The 14653-nt window shown below is 44.5% G+C and overlaps 1 protein-coding gene and 1 long non-coding RNA gene across 2 annotated transcripts in view; one reads left to right on the forward strand and one right to left on the reverse strand.

Moving 5' to 3' along the window:
• Nucleotides 1–5916, forward strand: part of LOC139537984 (uncharacterized) — a 25246-nt gene extending 19330 nt beyond the window's left edge. Inside the window, exon 3 of the long non-coding RNA XR_011667648.1 lies at nucleotides 5608–5916. This is a non-coding gene — a long non-coding RNA (uncharacterized lncRNA). The remainder of the gene's footprint in view (nucleotides 1–5607) is intronic.
• Nucleotides 1–8886, reverse strand: part of cfap68 (cilia and flagella associated protein 68) — a 25043-nt gene extending 16157 nt beyond the window's left edge. Inside the window, exon 1 of the mRNA XM_071339913.1 lies at nucleotides 8772–8886. The gene's annotated coding sequence lies outside the window, so the exon portion shown is untranslated. The remainder of the gene's footprint in view (nucleotides 1–8771) is intronic.
• Nucleotides 8887–14653: the final 5767 nt, after the last annotated feature.

The following is a 14653-nucleotide window of genomic DNA, read 5'->3' on the forward strand; positions in this document are numbered from 1 at the left end:
TTGTCTCTAATTGGGGTTCATACTTAAGTAGCATTTTTTCCACCTGTGGAGTTATGGGATATTGTTTATGTTTAGTTGCCTGTTAGCACTGCATCGTCGTCACGGTTCGTTTATTCTTTATTTTGTTTTGTCTTTGCTTAAGTTTCTCTTTATTCATTAAAATGATGTGGAACTCAAAGTACGCTGCGCCTTGGTCCGACATTCATTATTACGAACAACGTGTGTTAGAGACGATTTGGACATATTTGTATAAAAAACGGAACATACCGAACTCCATGTACATTTCTGTAAATATATTAAATATTAATGTATATGATAAAATATTAGGTACCTTTATGATTTCTTTTTACCTGATTGAGATATATTCATTTGTTGTTAGTGTAACTCAGTTTTTCCCCCCCCCTCTTGCCCATTCATTGTACTGTGTTAAGTGTGTTAGGATAAAGGCAGGAAGTTGGGCCTTCGGGGGAGAGAGTCCTTGCTAGACGCGGGAGCGGTATAGTTTTCTGACCAGACAGACATATAGACAGACAGACATACATACATATAGACAGACAGACATACATACATACATACAGACAGACAGGTCATATTATGTATTTTCCATATCAAGTAATCTATGCTTTAAGTTGATTGGAGAATAATTTCCTTGTTACATATAAGAAGAAGAAACATTTGTGTTGCACCAGGATCCCTGGATGTCATTGAATGTTTGGCCGTTTGGAAACCTTGAGTGTGGACTGTATGCGTCCGAAACAACCCCGCTTCAGGCTTGGGCAGTGGCTACGGTAAAGAGGAAAGGAAGCCACTACAACGTGACAGCTCACAGTAACCAGAATGCTTAGCACCCTAACCACCACACATTCAGATTAGAAATGCAATATATATTTACGCGTTGTTGTGTCTCTCTCTCGTCTCTCTCTTGAAACCAATCGATCCATCTATGGGTGGTGGCTCGATGTAAGGCTCTGGTCACAATGAGAGGTCACAATGTCCTTCTTCTTTGTAGAGTTTCTCTGGGAGTGGAGTGTTTGTTAGAACAGAAACTTCAGATGTACCAATGGTTGTCTCTGGGGATTCTCCTTCCCACCTTGTGTCTTTAGTCAAAGTTCTAGGTCCTCTTTTACATGCACTGCTGCAGACTGAATGTTTCTGGTCTCCTAAGTGAGATTATCTTCTCTTCTCGTGTTGAGGTTGAGAGCTTCAGAGTTTCTCACCATTTCAACGTGTAGACTAACGTCTCACGTCTTTTGGTATAAATGGTTGATTATTCAGGGTTCAGCTCCCGACATCTTTACACGCCAGCAGCAACCCGCCATGTTTTGGTCTCACCATTTTCAGCCGTGTAGCCAACGCTCCACGCTGTCTGGTCTTGTAGTTTTAACCATTTGTAACATTCAGCTCACGCTGTCCGTCGGGTTGGTCTCTATGTTAATTCTTAGTGAGTCTTTTTAAGGTCCTAGGCGCTCCAGTACCGCTTGCCGTGTGGTAGCAGAGAGAACAGTCTATGACATAGGTGACTGCAGTCTTTGACAACTTTTTGGGCCTTCCTCTGACACCGCCTAGTATATAGGTCCTGGATGTCAGGAAGCTTGGCCCCAGTGATGTACTGGGCCATACGCACTACCCTCTGTTGCGCCTTATGGTCGGATGCTGAGCAGTTGCCATACCAGGCAGTAATGCAACCGGTCGGGATGCTCTCGATGGTGCAGCTGTAGAACTTTTTGAGGATCTGGGGACCCATGCCAAATCTTTTCAGTTTCCGGGGTGAAAAAAAAGGTGTTGTGGTGCCCTCTTCACGACTCTATTGGTGTGACTGGACCATGATAGTTTGTAGGTGATGTGGACACCAAAGAACTTGAAACTCTCGACCTGCTCCACTTCAGTCCCGTCGATGTTAATGAGGACCTGTTCGACCCTCCTTTTCCTATGGTACACAATCAGCTCCTTTGTCATTCACAAATTGAGAGAGAGGTTGTTGTCCTGGCACCACACTGCCAGGTCTCTGACCTCCTCCCTACAGGCTGTCTCATCGTTGTCAGTGATCAGGCCAACCACTGTTGTGTCGTCAGCAAACTTAATGATGGTGTTGGAGTCGTGCCTGGCCATGCAGTCATGATTGAACAGGGAGTACAGGAGGGGACTAAGCACGCACCCCTGAGGGGCCTCAGTGTTGAGGATCAGCGTGACAGATGTATTGTTGACTACCCTTACCACCTGGGGTCGGCCCGTCAGGAAGTCCAGGATCCAGTTGCAGAGGGAGGTGTTTAGTCCCAGGTTCTTTAGCTTAGTGATGAGCTTTGTGGGCACTATGGTGTTGAATGCTGAGCTGTAGTAAATGAATAGCATTCTCACATAGGTGTTCCTTTTGTCCAGGTGGGAAAGTGCGCTTGAGATTGCGTCATTTGCGGATCTGTTGGGGCGGTATGTAAATTGGAGTAGGTCTAGGGTGTCCGGAAGGATGCTGTTGATGTGAGTATTTTGGAGGTTAATGTGAGCCATGACCAGCTTTCAAAGCACTTCATGGCTACCAACGTGAGTGGTACGGGGCGGTAATCATTTAGGCAGGTTACCTTCACTTACTTGGGCACAGGGATCTCCGCCATGTTGGAGTTAACAGAAATACGAAATTACATCATAAATATTCCCTTACCTTTGATGATCTTCATCAGAATGCACTCCCAGGAATCCTACTTCCACAATAAATTGTTGTTTTGTTCGATAATGTCAAATATTTATGTCCAAGTAGCTACTTTTGCTAGCACGTTTAGTTCACATGTCCAAACGCTGGCGCCGGTCCAGGCGAACTTGGACGACAACTTCAAAAAGTTATATTACCGGTCGAATAAACTGGTCAAACTAAGTAGAGAATCAATCTTCAGGATGTTGTTATCATATATATCCAATAACGTTCCAACCGGAGCATTCCTTTTTGTCTACAGAAGTAATGGAACGCATGGCGATATCATGAGGAAAGCGCATGACCAGGAACTGGCATTCTGCCAGACCACTGACTCAAATAGCTGCCATCCGGCCCCACATCACACTAGAGGCTTCATTCAACGTTCTACAGACTGTTGACATCTAGTGGAAGGCATAGGAAGTGCGAACAGATCCATATTTTACTGGGATGTGAATAGGCGATGAGTTGAAAATCAACCAGCCTCAGAATTTCCACTTCCTGTTTGGAAGTTTGCCGGCCATATGAGTTCTGTTATACTCACAGACATAATTCAAACAGTTTTAGAAACTTCAGAGTGTTTTCTATCCAATACTAATAATAATATGCATATATTAGCATCTGGGACAGAGTAGGAGGCAGTTCACTATAGGCACGCTATTCATCCAAAGTGAAAGTGCTGCCCCCTATCCCTAAAAAGTTAACAAACTATAGTTTTGGCAAGTCAGTTAGGACATCTACTTTGTGTATGACACAAGTAATTTTTCCAACAATTGTTTACAGACAGATTATTTCACTAATAATTCACTGTATCACAATTCCAGTGGGTCAGAAGTTTACATACACTAAGTTGATTGTGCCTTTTAACAGCTTGGAAAATTCCAGAAAATTATGTCATGGCTTTAGAAGCTTCCGATAGGCTAATTGACATCATTTGAATCAATTGTAGGTGTACCTGTGGATGTATTTCAAGGCCTACCTTCAAACTCAGTGCCTCTTTGCTTGACATCGTGGGAAAATCAAAATAAATCAGCCAAGACCTCAGAAAAAAAATTGTAGACCTCCACAAGTCTGGTTCATCCTAGAACTGTTTGGCCATAATGACCAACGTTATGTTTGGAGGATAAAGGGGTAGTCTTGCAAGCCGAAGAACACCATCCCAACTGTGAAGCACGTGGGTGGCAGCATCAAGCATCGTGCTTTCCTGCAGGAGGGACTGGTGCACTTCACAAAATAGATGGCATCATGAGGCAGGGAAATTATGTGGATATATTGAAGCAACATCTCAAGACATCAGTCAGGAAGTTAAAGCTTGGTCGCAAATTGGTCTTCCAAATGGACAATGACCCCAAGCATACTTATACATTTGTGGCCAAATGGCTTAAGGACAACAAAGTCAAGGTATTGGAGTGGCCATCACAAAGCCCTGACCTCAATCCTATAGAACATTTGTGGGCAGAACTGAAAAAGTGTGTGCGAGCAAGGAGGCCTACAAACCTGACTCAGTTACACCAGCTCTGTCAGGAGGAATGGGCTAAAATTCACCCAATTTATTGTGGGAAGCTTGTGGAAGCCTGCCACAACTGTTTGACCCAAGTTAAACAATTTAAAGGCAATGCTAACAAATACTAATTGAGTGTATGTAAACTTCTGACCCACTGGGAATGTGATGAAAGAAATGAAAGCTGAAATAAATCATTCTCTCTACTATTACTCAGACATTTCACATTCTTAAAATAAAGTGGTGATCCTAACTGACCTAAGACGGGGAATTTTTACTAGGATCAAATGTCAGGAATTGTGGAAAAACTGAGTTTAAATGTATTTGGCTAAGGTGTATGTAAACTTCCGACTTCAACTGTCGGTATTACAGACTCGGCCAGGGAAAATGTCAGTGAAGACACTTGCCAGTTGGTCTGAACATGCTTTGAGTACACATCCTGGTAATCCGTCTGGCCCCGCGGCCTTGTGAATGTTGACCTGTTTAAAGGTCTTGCTCACGTCGGCTACGGAGAGCGTGATCACACAGTCGTCTGGAACAGCTGGTGCTCTCATGCATGCTTCAGTGTTGCTTGCCTCGAAACGAGCATAAAAGGTATTTCTCTCATCTGGTAGGTTCGTGTCACTGGGCAGAGCGTGGCTGGGTTTCCCTTTGTAGTCTGTAATCGTTCTCAAACCCTGCCACATCTGGCTAGCGTCAGAGCTGGTGTCGTTGGATTCAATCTTAGTTCTGTATTGACGCTTTGCCTATTTGATGGTTCGTCTGAGGGCATAGCGGGATTTGTGTGCAAAGCTGTCATCAAGGCAAAGGGTGGCTATTTGAAGAATCTCAAATATAAAACAGATTTTGATTTGTTTAACACTTTTTTGGTTACTACATGATTCCATGTGTTATTTCATAGTTTTGATGTCTTCACTATTATTCTAAAATGTAGAAAATAGTAAAGATAAAGAAAAACCCTTGAATGAGTAGGTGTTCTAAAGCAATTGGTAACAGCATTGTATGCTGCCCAAACTTACATCATTAGAAATAATAGGTTATCCTGATTAAAATGGTGTCGAACTTCAAACCATTAAAATAGATACTTTAAGATATTTGGCGAAATAGACAGACATGTCCCTATTTCCCCAAAACAATGGCAGGCTGAATGTTCTAAGAGCAGTCTTTTATTTAACCAGCTTACCATTCATGTACGACCATTTGTCTTTTTGTGTTTAACATTTAGTGGTTTGTAATCTAGTGGTTGAGAGCGTTGGGCAGTAACCGAAAGGTGTCTGGTTCGAATCCCCGAACCGACTAGGTGAAAACTCTTTCCATGTACCCATGAGCAAGGCCCTTAACCCTCGTCGCTCTGGATAAGAGTGTCTGCTAAATGAGTCAAATGTAATTGTAAACTAATAACTTATTAACTTTTAATTATTCACAGATCTCCTCCTCTGATGACAGGCAGCACACTCCTGAAAATGAACTGCTCAGCAAACCAAAGGCTCTTTTGAGACCTACCAGATTTATAAAAACAAAAGCTTATTTTCAGTGTCTGTGTTTATATGTTAAGGGGGTGTTACTTTGGCATATAAATAAAGTTATTTTTTATATAATTATCTAAATGTATGGTAGTTTGGTTTGTCCGTTTCATTGTTTGTTATGCTACAAATTGTTATTTTATGGTTGTACGTGATACAATAAACTGTCAAATGTTATATTTTGCAATTCTGAGTAATTACTACTTTAGAAAGGACATACTAATTATTCATTCCAACTGCAGTTGCTAAATAATTCCAATAGATGGCAGCATAAGACCACAAATTTCAGAAGATTCGTTTAGTTTTCTCCCTGGATACAGCAGTCTGCTGACGCAAGAGGAAGGACTGAAAAAGCATTTAACAGATTACTGTGAAGATAATGATGATTCATGTTTATTATTACCTGTTTTTATGCTCATATTTTTATATTATACTTCATTGGGGAGGCAGGTAGCCTAGTGGTTAGAGCGTTAGACTAGTAACTGAAAGGTTGCAAGATTGAATCCCCGAGCTGACAAGGTAAAAATCTGTCTTTCTGCCCCTGGACAAGGCAGTTAACCCACTGTTCCTAGGCCGTCATTGAAAATAAGAATCTGTTCTTAACTGACTTGCCTAGTTAAATAAAGGTAATAAGAAAGTACTATTAAGGATTGTCAATAAGCCTGAACATGAATTCAGTCACTTCTGGTTGACAAAAAAAATATTTTCCTCGTACATTCGTTTTCAAATTTATCAACCAGCATTGACCCGCTCTGCCTTATCGCACAAGTAGCCAACTCAACAAGCCCCGCAAAAGCTTGTGCCGTCAGTGGTGGCGAGCACTCAGCATTCTTGTGGAAGCGAGGGGCATGTTGAGGTAAATTTGCTAACCGCGAGGGTTACATTATGTAATTTATTGGCGGACTGGAAGATGACTCGTCTTTTCTATTCCGAGGCTGTTTACTGGCGATATGACATATTAGTATTGTATTTATAATGCATGTATACTAGGGTTGAGGTTAGCGCATCTGACTCGTGATTATTTGACCGGGGTTCATTTGAGCAATAAGGCCCGAGAGGGCGTGGGAAATGGCAAATATACCACGGCTAAGGGATATTTCTTTACGCACAACACAACGCGGAGTGCCTGAATACAACCCTTAGCCGTGGTATATTGGCCATATAAACACAAACCCCCGAGGTGCCATAATGCTATTATAAATTGGTTACCAACTTAATTAGAGTAGTGAAAATATATGTTTTGTCATACCCATGGTATACGGTCTGATATACCACAGCTGTCAGCCAATCAGCATTCAGGGCTAGAACCACCCAGTTTATAATACCTGCTATAGTCACAATGTTTTTGCTCTTCCAAAAGCAACACAGGCCTAATACGAGATATATAGCTAGCTGTAAAGAAATGAGTGACCATTTTAGAAAATCTTGGGACATGTCAATCATATTACTGCATTGTCAGAACTAGAAGCACAAGCATTTCGCTACACTCGCATTAACATCTGCTAACCATGTGTATGTGACCAATACAATGTTATTTGATTTGCTTGTAGCCTATAACTGATGCTTCGTGGTCTTATGCTGCCATGTATTGGAAATATTTAGCAATTCAAAGTTATTAATTTACATAAAGACATTGGTGAGGCAGCTGAGAAAGAGTGTATTTTTCTTGCAATTCCTTAGATCAGTCTCAAACCTGCCCCACCCATCCCACGCTTATTGCTGGACTTTCACATAGAGGTTACTAGGTCACCCAGTTCAAACCACAATTGAAAAATAAAACAAATGTTGCTTGTTAATCAAGTGTTCTGCCTTACAATAATAAATATAATAAAATAACTAATAAAATGCTATCTACAATGGTGTTAACTAACATTATATTATTACTAAAATAGTTTCTAATAGTGTTCTAGTCCACCCTACCCTAGAATTAGGGGTTAGGGGTAAGGCTAAAATAGGTTATACGTAGGGTTAGAGTTTCTGTGTAGCCCTTTGTGACATCTGCTGATGTAAAAAGGGCTTTATAAATACATTTGATTGATTGTTAGGTTTAGGGTTTGTAAGGCCTTCTCTGGTTACTTCATACCTCATTCGCGACTAGGCTCATAATCTGAAGTAGCAGCTGCGTCAGATCTACAATTCAATGAGCTAGACCTATCCATATTGCTTGCAACGCAGTGAACCTGCGCAGTATTCGCTCAATTCGACGCCTACCAACAACGATTTCGACGCATATCAAATTATCCATCAAATTATCCAGCAGCCATTTAGAAATAACAAATAGTCAAAAAGTGTATTTCTTAATTTAAAAAATGTATTTTGGCTGTTTAAATCGGCCACATCTTGAAAAAGAGGACAGGGACATGCGTTTTGTTAAGGTTGACACATTTTTCTGAAATAAAATATGGTTAACCATGACCAGAACATGTTTACCGTTTGATCACTTTGCGCCAGCCAGAGATATGTTGGCCAACACAACATTTATCCAGGTGAACAATGAGTTTGCGCGTCAAGTAGCTGTAACCTTGTTAATGATAAATTAGATGAGGTGATCCTACGAGTTTAACGTGTGCAGGTATCGTTACCGGCTGCAGCGAAGCAGGCGTTGTGACGCAGAACAAGGACTGAACGTTCTGAAGGAAGTTGGTTCCACGGAGTTCAATACTACTAACAGGGAGCAGTTTGAAAAATGCCAGTTACTTCAAAACTACACCAAGCAGCTGGGACATATTGTAACTTTATGAAACTGGGCTCCACGGCAGATGCAATGAACTAGTTATCAGAAAAAAGCGTTGTTAAAGATGTAATGTGTCCAGCCTAATCATATCTATCTATCCTATCAAATATCCTTTCTGTAATTCACATCTCAATGGCAAGGAGAACAAGATTGCACGACCACACACACACAGGCCCCGGTAGAAACTGGATCATATTTTCCAAACAGTAAACCTAATTTCCACCCCGGAATGTATAAAGGTCCCTTTTGACCGGGATAAACGGTACAACGTGATGTATTTAGTTGGTAATGGCCTGAAGTAAATATCTACATTTCTACCTACACACGTCTTACCTGCTGACAGCGTGAACTGAACTTGCGGACAGATCTCCTGCACGCTCCTTTATTGTCAAGCGTTTCCTTGGCGATGTGACACAACACGCAGCTCTGTGCGCAAACAGCGGATCCGTCAACATAAAACCTATGGGTGCGTTCGTAAATTTACTTTAAAATGTTTTTATTTTATGTTTTATTTCATTAAACGAATCAAGAGTACAATATATATATATATACACACATCTATATATACATATCTATATATATATATATTCACACATCTATATATAAATATATATATATACACACACATCTATATATACATATACACACATTCCTAAGACCTTTCTCACTTGGAAATAAGTATTAATAATAAGTATTGTAACGACCCTGGGTTTATAAGCGTGGATATCGACTCCGCCGCACGAGCGTGCTTTTGGGGCACATTCGATAGCGCGCTGGACATCGGTCTACCTGCTTCCTGCCTGTTTCATTACATTGGTGTCAGAAGTGATCGGACCTTGCATCCACGAACATGCATGTCCTCGGCTGGTGAGCGCGTTCCTATAAGACGTTGCGTCACAAGCCAGCGCAAGGACGCCCTCTGAAAGGAGAGAGTTGTGTAACGACCCTGGGTTTATAAGCGCATATATCGTCGACTCTGCCGCTTTATATCCTTGTCGCAGTCGATAGCGCGCTGGACTTCGGGCTAGAAGGTCGAGGGTTCGAGATCTGCTCCCTGCCTGTTTCATTACAGTATTAATAATAAGTATTACTTTGTATTAATAATAAGTATTAATACACCTATAGAAAAATAACAGTTAATTCACTCTGGCTATCTACTCCGATTTCAGAGCACTCTCGACTGAGTGTGCCAGAGACAGAATAACTGAGGAATTTAAGAACGCTCAACACATGTTGAATATGATGGTGTCAGTAAACGTTGGCAAAAAAACGTAATTAAATTGTTGACAGCAGCGCAGTTACAGTCACCAACGCTATAGACAACATGAAAACATCCTAACCAGCTCTGCTAGGGCCAGTAAAATGGTCAGAGTGAGATGTTCTTTCATTTGTGTCTGGAAGTAGCTAGCAAGCCAGCCAACTTTAGCCCTTTCTTAAACATTTTATTAACAACAAATCAATACAAAAAGTACATGGGGAAGACAAGTGTATATACAGTTGAAGTCTGAAGTTTACATACAACTTAGCCAAATACATTTAAACTCAGTTTTTCACAATTTCTGTCATTTAATCCCAGTAAAAAATCCCTGTTTTAGGTCAGTTAGGATCACCACTTTATTTTAAGAATGTAAAAAGTCAGAATAATAGTAGAGAGAATTACTTATTTCAGCTTTCATTTCTTTCATCCCATTCCCAGTGGGTCAGAAGTTTACATACATTCAATTAGTATTTGGTAGCATTGCCTTTAAATTGTTGAACTTGGGTCAAACGTTTCAGGTAGCCTTCCACAAGCTTCCCACAATAAGTTGGGTGAATTTTGTCCCATTCCTCCTGACAGAGCTGGTGTAACTGAGTCAGGTTTATAGGCCTCCTTGCTCGCACATGCTTTTTCAGTTCTGCCCACAAATGTTCTATGGGATTGAGGTCAGGGCTTTGTGGTGGCCACTCCAATACCGTGACTTTGTTGTCCTTAAGCCATTTTGCCACAATTTTGGAAGTATGCTTGGGGTCATTGTCCATTTGGAAGACCCATTTGCGACTAAGCTTTAACTTCCTGAATGATGTCTTGAGATGTTGCTTCAATATATCCATATAATTTTCCTACCTCATGATCCCATCTATTTTGTGAAGTGCACCAGTCCCTCCTACAGCAAAGCACCCCCACAACATGATGCTGCCACCCCCGTGCTTCACTGTTGGGATGGTGTTCTTCGGCTTGCAAGCACCCCCCTTTTTCCTCCAAACATAACAATGGTCATTATGGCCAAATAGTTATATTTTGGTTTCATCAGACCAGAGGACATTTCTCCAAAAAGTACGATCTTTGTCCCCATGTGCAGTTGCAAACCGTAGTCTGGCTTTTTTTATGGCGGTTTTGGAGCAGTGGCTTCTTCCTTGCTGAGCAGCCTTTCAGGTTATGTCGATATAGGACTCGTACTGTGGATATAGATACTTTTGTACCTGTTTCCTACAGCATCTTCACAAGGTCCATTGCTGTTGTTCTGGGATTGATTTGCACTTTTCGCAACAAAGTACGTTCATCTCTAGGAGACAGAAAGCATCTCCTTCCTGAGCGATATGACGGCTGCGTGGTCCCATTGTGTTTATACTTGCATACTATTGTTTGTACTGATGAACGTGGTACCTTCAGGCGTTTGGAAATTGCTCCCAAGGATGTGGATGTCTACAATTTGTTTTGAAGGTAGGCCTTGAAATACATCCACAGGTAGACCTCCAATTGACTCAAATGATGTCAATTAGCCAATCAGAAGATTCTAAAGCCATGGCATCATTTTCTGGAATTTTCCAAGCTGATTAAAGGCACAGTCAATTTAGTGGATGTAAACTTCTGACCCACTGGAATTGTAATACTGTCACGTTCCTGACCTATTTTTATGTTATTTTGATTATGTTTAGTTGGTCAGGGCGTGAGTTGGGGTGGGCATTGTATGTTGTGTGTGTTTGGTTAGTCTATGGGTGTTGTATGTGTATGGGATAGTGTTTGTTAGGTTGTCTAGTTATGTCTATGGCTGCCTAGATTGGGTCTCAATCAGAGACAGCTGTCATTCATTTGTCTCTGATTGGGAGCCATATTTAAGGTAGCCATAGGCAGTAGGCTTTTGTGGGTGTTTGTTTCCTGTGTCTGTGTTTGGACCACACAGGACTGTTTTGAGGTATGTCACGTTTGTTGTTTTGTAGTTTGTAGTGTTTTCTTGTTATTTACATTAAACATGTACAATTACCAATCCGCATCTTGGTCCGATCCATGCTCCTCCTCGTCTGAGGAGGAGAACGACTTTGACAGCCATTACAGAAACACCCACCACAACAGGACCAAGCGGATTGAGGAAGGAGGGCAAGAACTAAAGCAATGGAGAGAGGAGGAATGGAGTTGGGAGCAAATTTTCAATGGAGAAGGACCCTGGGCTAAGGTGGGAGAGAATCGCCGCTCTCGGGAGGAGAAGGAGGCAGCCACAGCCCAGGAGCGCTGGTATGAGGAGGCAGCACGTATGAGAGGCTGGAAGCCCGAGAGGCTCACCCAAAAATTTCTTGGGGGGGGGGGGCTAAAGGGGAATTGTGGCGAAGCCGGGTAGGATACCTGAGCCAACTCCCCGGGCTTGCCGTGGAGTGAGAGGGCGTCGTACTGGTCAGACACCGTGTTATGCGGTAAAGCGCACGGTGTCCCCAGTACGCGTGCTTAGCCCAGTGCGGGCTATTCCACCTTGCCGCACTGGGAGGGCTAGGTTGGGCATCGAGCCGGATGCCATGAAGCCGGCCCAACGTATCTGGCCTCCAGTACGTCTCCTCGGGCCGGCGTACATGGCACCAGCCTTACAGGTGGTGTCCCCGGTTCGCCTGCATAGCCCAGTGCGGGCTATTCCACCTCGCCGCACTGGCAGGGCTACGGGGACCATTCAACCTGGTAAGGTTGGGGAGGCTCGGTGCTCAAGAGCACGTGTCCTCCTTCACGGTCCGGTATATCCGGCGCCACCTTCCCACCCCAGCTCAGTACCATCAGTGCCTACACCACGCACCAGGCTTCCAGTGCATCTCCAGAGCCCTGTTCCTCCTCCACGCACTCTCCCTATGGTGCGTGTCTCCAGCCCAGTGCCTCCAGTTCCGGCACCACGCACCAAGCCTCCTGTGCGTCTCCAGAGCCCTGTGCGCACTGTTCCTTCTCCCCGCACTCGCCCTAAGGTGCGTGCCCTCAGCCCGGTACCTCCAGTTCCGGTACCACGCACCAGGCCTAGAGTGCGCCACGAGAGTCCAGTGTGCCCTGTTGTTGTTCCCCGCACTAGCCTGAAGGTGCGTGTCCTTAGCCCGGTACCTCCAGTTCCGGTACCACGCACCAGGCCTACAGTGCGTCTCAGCCGGCCAGAGTCTGCCGTCTGCCCAGCGGCGCCTGAACTGCCCGTCTGCCCAGCGGCGCCTGAACTGCCCGTCTGCCCAGCGGCGCCTGAACTGCCCGTCTGCCCAGCGGCGCCTGAACTGCCCGTCTGCCCAGCGGCGCCTGAACTGCCCGTCTGCCCAGCGGCGCCTGAACTGCCCGTCTGCCCAACGCCGTCTGAACTGTCCGTCTGCCATGAGCCTGCAAAGCCGCCCGTCTGCCATGAGCCTGCAAAGCCGCCCGTCTGCCATGAGCCTACAGAGCCGTCCGCCAGACAGGAGCCGCTAGAGCCGTCAGCCAGACAGGAGCCGCTAGAGCCTTCCGCCAGACCGGATCAGCCAGAGCCTTCCGCCAGACCGGATCAGCCAGAGCCTTCCGCCAGACCGGATCAGCCAGAGCCTTCCGCCAGACCGGATCAGCCAGAGCCTTCCGCCAGACCGGATCAGCCAGAGCCTTCCGCCAGACCGGATCAGCCAGAGCCTTCCGCCAGACCGGATCAGCCAGAGCCTTCCGCCAGACCGGATCAGCCAGAGCCTTCCGCCAGATCTGACCAGCCAGAGCCGTCAGCCAGCCATGACCAGCCAGAGCCGTCAGCCAGCCATGACCAGCCAGAGCCGTCAGCCAGCCATGACCAGCCAGGGCCGTCAGCCAGCCAGGATCCGCCAGCCAGCCAGGATCCGCCAGCCAGTCCGGAGCTGCCGTCCCTCAGCCCGGAGCTGCCGTCCCTCAGCCCGGAGCTGCCGTCCCTCAGCCCGGAGCTGCCGTCCCTCAGCCCGGAGCTGCCGTCCCTCATCCCGGTGCTGCCCCTTATCCCGGTGCTGCCCCTTATGTTAGGTGGGTTTAGTTGGAGGGTGGTCATTGGGTGGGGGATACGGAAGCGGGGAATGACTATGGTGGTGTGGGGACAGCGTCCAGAGCCGGAGCCACCACCGTGGACAGATGCCCACCCAGACCCTCCCCTAGACTTTTGGTGGTGCGTTCGGAGTACGCACCTTGAGGGGGGGGTTATGTCACGTTCCTGACCTATTTTTATGTTATTTTGATTATGTTTAGTTGGTCAGGGCGTGAGTTGGGGTGGGCATTGTATGTTGTGTGTGTTTGGTTAGTCTATGGGTGTTGTATGTGTATGGGATAGTGTTTGTTAGGTTGTCTAGTTATGTCTATGGCTGCCTAGATTGGGTCTCAATCAGAGACAGCTGTCATTCATTTGTCTCTGATTGGGAGCCATATTTAAGGTAGCCATAGGCAGTAGGCTTTTGTGGGTGTTTGTTTCCTGTGTCTGTGTTTGGACCACACAGGACTGTTTTGAGGTATGTCACGTTTGTTGTTTTGTAGTTTGTAGTGTTTTCTTGTTATTTACATTAAACATGTACAATTACCAATCCGCATCTTGGTCCGATCCATGCTCCTCCTCGTCTGAGGAGGAGAACGACTTTGACAGCCATTACAAATACAGTGAAATAATCTGTCTGTAAACAGTTGTTGGAAAAATTACTTGTGTCATGCACAAAGTAGATGTCCTAACCGACTTGCCAAAACTATAGTTTGTTAACAAGAAATTTGTGGAGTGGTTGAAAAACGAGTTTTAATGACTCCAACCTAAGTGTATGTAAATTTCCGACTTCAACTGTAGCTACCCGGACTATTCGTATTGACCTTTTTGACTCACCAAATGCGCTGCTGCTACTGTTTACTGTTACTTTATTCCGATTTATGTGCATATCTACCTCATATATACTGAACAAAAATATAAACGCAACAATTACGATGATTTTGCTGAGTTACAGTTCATGTAAGGCAATCAGTCAATTTAAATACATTCATTAGG

Source organism: Salvelinus alpinus, chromosome 13, assembly GCF_045679555.1.
Source record: "Salvelinus alpinus chromosome 13, SLU_Salpinus.1, whole genome shotgun sequence".
In the NCBI taxonomy this organism is placed as follows: Eukaryota; Metazoa; Chordata; class Actinopteri; order Salmoniformes; family Salmonidae; genus Salvelinus; species Salvelinus alpinus.